This window comes from Alligator sinensis, unplaced genomic scaffold (genome assembly GCF_000455745.1).
Source record: "Alligator sinensis unplaced genomic scaffold, ASM45574v1 scaffold472_1, whole genome shotgun sequence".
Classification (NCBI taxonomy): Eukaryota; Metazoa; Chordata; order Crocodylia; family Alligatoridae; genus Alligator; species Alligator sinensis.
In genome coordinates this window covers 90,576-97,933 of record NW_005842518.1, presented here as the reverse complement: position 1 = coordinate 97,933, position 7,358 = coordinate 90,576, and positions in this window count along the sequence as shown.

The following is a 7,358-nucleotide window of genomic DNA, read 5'->3' as shown; positions in this document are numbered from 1 at the left end:
GATGTGGCACTCCCCCTCTCTGGGGCTTGCCGCGCCCGCCTCGGGCTCCGGGGTCTGTTCCCCGCCCGCAACCTACTGGTTGCACTCAGGGGCCCCACAACTCTGGGGTCCCTATGAGGCCTCCTCCAACCCCTACAGCCTCACCCAAGCCTCCGGTGTAATATGCAAGCCTGAACACAAACTAGAGCCTCCTGGCTAAACCATAGTGCCCCATCCTCTCAGGGCTATCGTGAGCTGTACTTGCAAGTCAGGCCTCTTGCCACATCTCAGCTGAGGGAGCTCCCGCCTCTCCGGTTGCTGGCAGGGAACTGCCAGCCTGCTCTCCGCCCTGGTAGGAGCAGAGCACCGGGGTGCTCTGTGACAAAGTCAATGATTGTTCTAAACAAAGATCAATACAGCATAGGCTCATAAATATTTGTTTGCTTGCCTTCAAGTTCATCTGGAGTAGTTACAGTTATGAGATCTCTTATTATAACACTTTTAAAAAGCTTTATCTTCTGTTATCATTCTGCTTTTGCTGTCTGCATTTTAAATCTTCATCAATTCATCAAAGTAATTGCAAGTGATTTTTTTAATCTCAATCCCAGGAGTGCCCAATTCATAGTTTAGAGGCCAAATCCAGCACATGCAACCATGTCATCTGTCCTGCAGGGCTTCCTATGGGTTCGAAAATTTGGCCCAAAAATTTTGTTCCAAGGAAGCAGTGGTAGCTAATTGCTGCTCCCCAACTGCCAAATTTCTGGACACATGGGACTGGCCTGGGGCTGATCTGGGCATGTGAGACCCAATCCAGCCTGCAGACATGCCACCCATACAGTCTGAGGAGCTAAGGGAAAACAGTGCTGCTCTATAGTATTCCTTTGCAGAAAGTTGATCCAAAGGAGACTGGGAGATTCTCTAGAACAGTGGGTTTCTAACTATTTTCATATGCAGACCCCTAAAAAAATTTGAATGGAGGTGTTGGACCCCTTTGCATTATAAGTGCAGGTATTCACATACTTTTTATTGATCATAACCATCTTTTGCAGACTCTTTAGACATAGTCTGCAGACCCCCAGGGGTCCATGGACCACAGGTTGAAAACCGCTGCTCTAGGAAAAAAAGTTTAGATTTTAAATTAATTTAGTCCTGTGGCCCCTGCACATGCTATTAAAAAAGGAACAAAACTATTCTAAGGAGTAGTTGAAAATCAATTTCCAGCTTTTTCATACAGTGATAATCCTTTCATTGCATAATTTGTAAAAAGACCAAGGGTTTGGATTTGGAATGTTATGGGAAAAAACAGGTGTAAAAAGAGTGAGTTTTAATAACTTAAACTCTTAGAACAAAAAAAAAAATAGGTGGCCTCTTACTTGATATGCCTCAACTTTTGGACATCCAATTGGAGAGAATGGGAGTTTTGTTCTCAAAGAGGATGAGTACCTACATTGATTCTTACCTTGAGTTATGCATGTTTACCAGTTCTGAAAATCAGGACTGATATGTTCACAAGTAGGACAGCTTAAAATTGAGTTCCCATTTAAAATTTCTGCATTTATCCAGTTACTATAGACTAGATTATCTTCTAAACCTATCTACCAATTTTTTTCATGCAAAAGGCTCTATTATTTTAGGTGCTAATCCATGCTGAGGCTTAAGTTTATAAAATTTCATACTTTAATATCAGAATTTCTTTTATATGATTTCTTTTCTTTCTCTTTCCTTCTTCATTTTTTTTGGGGAAAACCAAGTGAAATCTGAAACCACAGGAATACAATTACTCTTGTTTTGGGGGGGTCTAATTAAGAAATAGTTCCCACTGTTGCAGCCACTGCTGTGAGACAATTGACTGTGACATGAGTTATGCATCCCAAACCAAAGACAAGGTTGTGCAATGAAAGCTTAGGTTTATTATCTCACAGTAGTGCCCACAATAACAAAAAACACTGCATTAATTAGTAGAATACATATATCATTTTTTTCTTGTTTTAGTATTTTTCCTTTAACAAGTACATCAAGTTATTCTTTAAAACAGAGCTTTCCAAACTTTTCATGTTGGTGACACACTTTTTAGACATGCATCATTTCGCGACACAGTAATTCAGTTCTGGGGGAGGGGCCAAGGGAAGCAGACGCGAGTAAGGGAGCTCCGCGGTGCCCTTCCGCAAAATTTTCTGCATTTCGCGCAACACACCTACACACTGCCGCCGACACACTAATGTGTCGCGGCACACAGTTTGGAAAGCTCTGCTTTAAAAGGACTACAAGCATCGTCTCACAGAATAAGCTTCATTTTCAGAGAAATAGAGCCTATTTGGCTAATAATTTCCCTTTAGCATTCTAATATGTAAAAATGACTTTCCTTTGTATATTTATAAAAAATACTGAGTTTTTTAATATTTTTTAAATACAGGGAAAGGCCATTTCCTGTACAGGTGAAGGCAAATCTTTACAATTTCTGACTTCTGTGCGTCCTCAGCTTCCTATCTTTAAATTGGGAATATTTCCTTGTTCCCATCCATTGTTGGTCATCCTTAGTTAGACCATCCTAAGTAAGGACTGTGTCTTTACTATATGTTTGTATAATGCCTAACACAACGGGAAGCAATCTTGCTTCAGGTCTCCACATTTTTATGTAATACATTCGTATTACATAAATACACATTTATGTGCAAAAACTTTTTTCAAACTGTATTTGTTTCTACAGATGCAGGATTGGAGACTGGGATTGGGTACAAAGTGCCTTTTCATGATACTCAATAGTTATTTAAATACATCAGTATAACTTCCCCAGTGGCCTGAGACTTTAAGGAAGTGAGAATTTAATAATGCAAAATATGAACTCTGAAAACTGCAGATGATAATGAGAAGGTTGACAAGTTTTTTCTTTTGGGTACTAATATAAAACTGAGTCCATCAAATATTTTAACTAAGTTCAATGAAATATAAATAGTTAAGACGTATTCTTTGTTTCATAATATTGTATCTAAAACTCTTCACATTTCCTCAAATTTCCTCACATTTCCTCCTCACATTTCATTTCAATTAAAATGACTGTATCTACATATGTAAAAAGGGAAGCCAAACTGACTTCATATGTTTAATTTAATCATTTGCATTTTAAATATATATATTTTTAACACGAGACATTTCATTTGGAACACTTTTTTTATCTTCCTGTCTGGTCTAGCTACCAAGCCCTTTTTCCTGCAGAAAAGTGCAAGTTTTAAGGCTGTAGATCAAAACCATTAAAAAAAAATTAAATAACTGTTAACCCAACCATGCATATAAAGGGAGAAATTGAAATGCTTTTGTGGCCTGAACTTTGCACACATGCAGAGATAAATAGGAGCAGACACATAAAAGATGGAGTGAATAAGTTAAAGGTATGGGATATGATTATTGTAAATGTAATCATTTATCAGTTAGTCTTTGTTTCATTATGCTGATAGATATGATTTCACATTTCCCTTTGAAAATAGTGAGATTTGCCTGTTCTCTACATCTCTCTCTTCTGTATCTATCACTGTCATCTGTTAAACTATAATGAATATTTTACTTGATAAAAAAATAATGATTATTCCTCAATGTCTGGATAAATAAAACCCCTGTGTCAGATTTTCTCAGTACTTAGATGAATAAAGCTGAGAATAAGAGCAACTTAAAAAACCCCAGAATAAATTATTCTATAGTTATTTCTTATATGTCAAACGTGTTTGTTTCCATTTCACTGCTTATAAGGGGCAGGAAAGAAACAGTTTGCCCTGCAGTAGTGGAGACCAAGATTGTGATGGGCCCCGGTAATGTTTCAATGAGCCTCACTCCTTTTACAGAACTTGCATATGGGCCAACACAATTATTGTCCTTGTACTTCACTGTATTTTATTGAGTTCAAGGACTTCTCCCTCCTTGCCTCCCCCCACCTCCCCAACCTTGTCTATAGCTGCCTCAAGGCCAAAGGAAGAGATGAAGTCATGGCCCTGCACTATCTTCCTTTAGCAACACTGGCCAGATTCAGGGAAGAAAGCATGCTTCACCATTTTAAAGGTATGTCCACCTCCAAAATGTTTTGGAGTGCCGGAAGAAATGATTTTTTTTTGTGAGACCTTTCTCTGCAGGGCTCCCCTAAGGAATGGGATTCCACAATGCCCTTGAAGTGAACCTTTGTTCTCAAGGAACAGTCTGGTCCTCAAGCAATTGCTCCATTAATATTTCTCAATATTTGAACCCATTGCATTTCTACCGGTGTAGTCCCTTCAGTAGGAGCAAGTAGTGCTTCTATTCTAGATAGGTTGCCGGCTTTTCAACTATGTCATCTCACTTAGCTGAGAATAGGTCTATCCTGTGGTAGTTAAAACACTCAAAGCCTATGTATATGATTATAATTATGATTGCTGGAGCTATACAAATGGAATCAAATGTGAGATACTTTAAGAAAATATCTATTGCAGACAGGACTTAATGAGCCAGTTAAGTTTATTCGGTGTCACCAAACCAGTCAGACATGATTGTCCATAAAATTCCTGATATATTTTTCACCCTGAGGAATAATTAGTTATGCAACAGTATAGACTGATTGTCATCCATATATCTTGCATTACAAACATATTCACTGGGCATTCTGTCTTACTTCCCTGCTCTGTGAAATCATTGTGCTGACTGGGGTTTAGTGGTGCAACAGATGACTGTCTTAATCCATGAATCATAAGGCTAGAGCTCTGTGCAGCTGCTTGAAAATATAAAGTTTAATATATTATTAATGATTATTTATGGTGCATATAACCTCATAGGTGTGAATAGCAACTTACACCAATAAAAAATGACAGGTCCCTGCCCTGAGCTTACAATCTAATAGTGAGAATGGCAGTAAGGGTCAATTTCTTTCTTGACGTGAGAATCTTCCCAGAATTACTGTATAATAAATGATTGGCAACTGTGAGCTAAAAGGAAATAAATACATTGAGGAGTTGAGCTGACACACTGTAATCCATCAGAGTGAAATTAGTGATACTGTGTGAAAGCCTGGTCTCATGATAGTCAATGGGAGTTTTTCCATTGCCTTCCATGGAGGCAGGATTTCACCTTCAGTACACAGTTTGGCTATTTTTACCTTAAATAATGTAAGGTTCATCTACTTCCCACCCCTCCTTCCTGATACTTTTCTTCCTACTCTCCCGCCCTCTCTTCTTACCTCCCTCTCATTCTTGCTCTATGTCTGCTGCATCTGCCAGGCAGTTAAATTTTAAAATAGCTTTTCTCTTTTGAAGTGCTAATACCAGCTCTGCTGTTTCTATAGCATTTAACTTTACCGGCTGTCATGGTTCACTTTTATTCTTTGTTTTCTATGTTTGTGTGTATATTTTTTTATAATCAAGAGCAGCCAAAAAAATCCCTAATTAAGTTTTCTAAATAAAAGTTAAATCCCAGCAGCCGTACCACCTCAGGCTGTGATCTTGTCAGATCTCACAAGCTAAGCAGGTCGAGCTTGGTTAGTAATTGGATAGAAGACCTCCAAGGAAAACCTGGGGTGCTGAATGCAGTGGTGCTGGAACTATAGTATCTGTCACTCTTCTCTCTGAGTTAGTATTAAGCCATCACCTATGATATTCCTCTTTATTCAGTATCCTAAATTGTTATGCGGTATTTCTGAGTTGTTAAATAACTGTTACTGTCCTCCTTAAAATGGCTGATTTTTCATTGCTAAAAAAAATTATGCATCTTATATATAATAAAAAATGTGCATATTTTATATTTTAATATATATATATGATAGATATGTTAAATATGTATTACAGTAGTTCCTAGAGGCATCAATGGGGTTAAGACCATATTTGTATAATATGCTCTACAGAATTGTAACAGAAGAAAGCCCACTTCCCAATGTATTTACAGATTTGGGTATTTCTAAATTGATGAGTAAGGTGATATGTATTCCTTATGGATAAACTAAAACGTGCCGTATTGTTAACGCAGGCATCGTGATATGTGAATTCCACATAACTTGTCACAGACAAAAAGCTCAGTAGGTGGTCCTTTTTAGCAAGTCAACAGCTTAAATTTGTGAGCATGTTGCATATTACATGTTGATGGTTTTGGATTTCTCTAGCTGCAAAAAATATCTGACCAATTAAGAGTAAACTTACTACTGTGCAGCAGTAAATTTACCACATAACTAACTCTGTTAACAGGCCAGCATTGCCTGCCTTGTAATAGATCTGCCAAAAGTTTAATATAGGATCACATTTTCTGGTACCTGCAGCTTTGTATTTCTGATATAAACACAGATAACTGATTATATGTAGTGCTAGTTGTTAGTGAGTAGAGAAAAGGAGGAAAAAGAAAAGCTAGAATAAAAGTGCGAGAGCGCAAACATAATTTTTCCTTGCAGTCTCTCAATGATTTAACAGGTGTAGGACTTATTGTTTATGCATTAAGAACCTACCAATAAATATATTACACTATGAGCATAAAATATCACTTTATATCAAATGACTCTTTAAGATTCACTTTTGAAAGGTAACGCAAAATATCCATTATTTGTCAGGCAGAAAGTAAGAATGTATTGTACTGGGGTAGATAGTCAGGCACCTGGTGAGTTGGTTTCATTTAAAGGAGAAAATGAGTTCTTTTTAAGCAATCCTTTCTATTTACAAAGAACATGCAATGTCTCTGTTCCCTGCACACAACAACAAGAGACAGTTTTTACTCATAATTCCAAGCCCCTTTAAGCCGGCACCCAGCCAGAAAAATTCTTTCTAGCTTTCTCAAGGCTGCACCGCCGGCACTTGAGAAGTCAGCCATAACACACCCTGAACATCTCTGGTCTTTCTGATGTTTTCATGTACCAGTCTTGTGTTTATGGCCAGTAAAATTCCTCCTCTGCATGTACCTCCAATATATCTTTGTTTTGGATGGACATGTCTTTGGAGTGCAGGTCATCTTTCTTTCAGTTGCACAGTAACCCAAAGGATCCTAATTAAACTTTGCAACTATTTTAAGTGAAGGATGATGGTTACATCCTCCCCCTCCCCCCCCACCCCAACCCCAATCTCAATGGGCGTGTCCAAACGAGCTTGCACATGCCTCTTGCAAGGTCTCAAACCCCTTTAAGATGCTGCAAGAGGCACGTGCAGGAACGGCAAAAGGTTCCTCCCACTGCAAGTTTGCAGCACGGGGGCAAAATTAGACCCCTGGGTATCCAGGGGTCAAAAAAAGCTGGAGCTAAAAATAGTGGAGCAGGGCATGGTCCCGGACCATACCCTGAGGCTGCCAGAGTGTCTCTGTGGTTGGCCCTCGCCCTGGTGCTGAAGCACGCTGCCAGCAGCAGGGCTCCAATGCCAGTAAGTAAGGGGTTGAGGGGGGCTGGAGGAGGGGGGAGG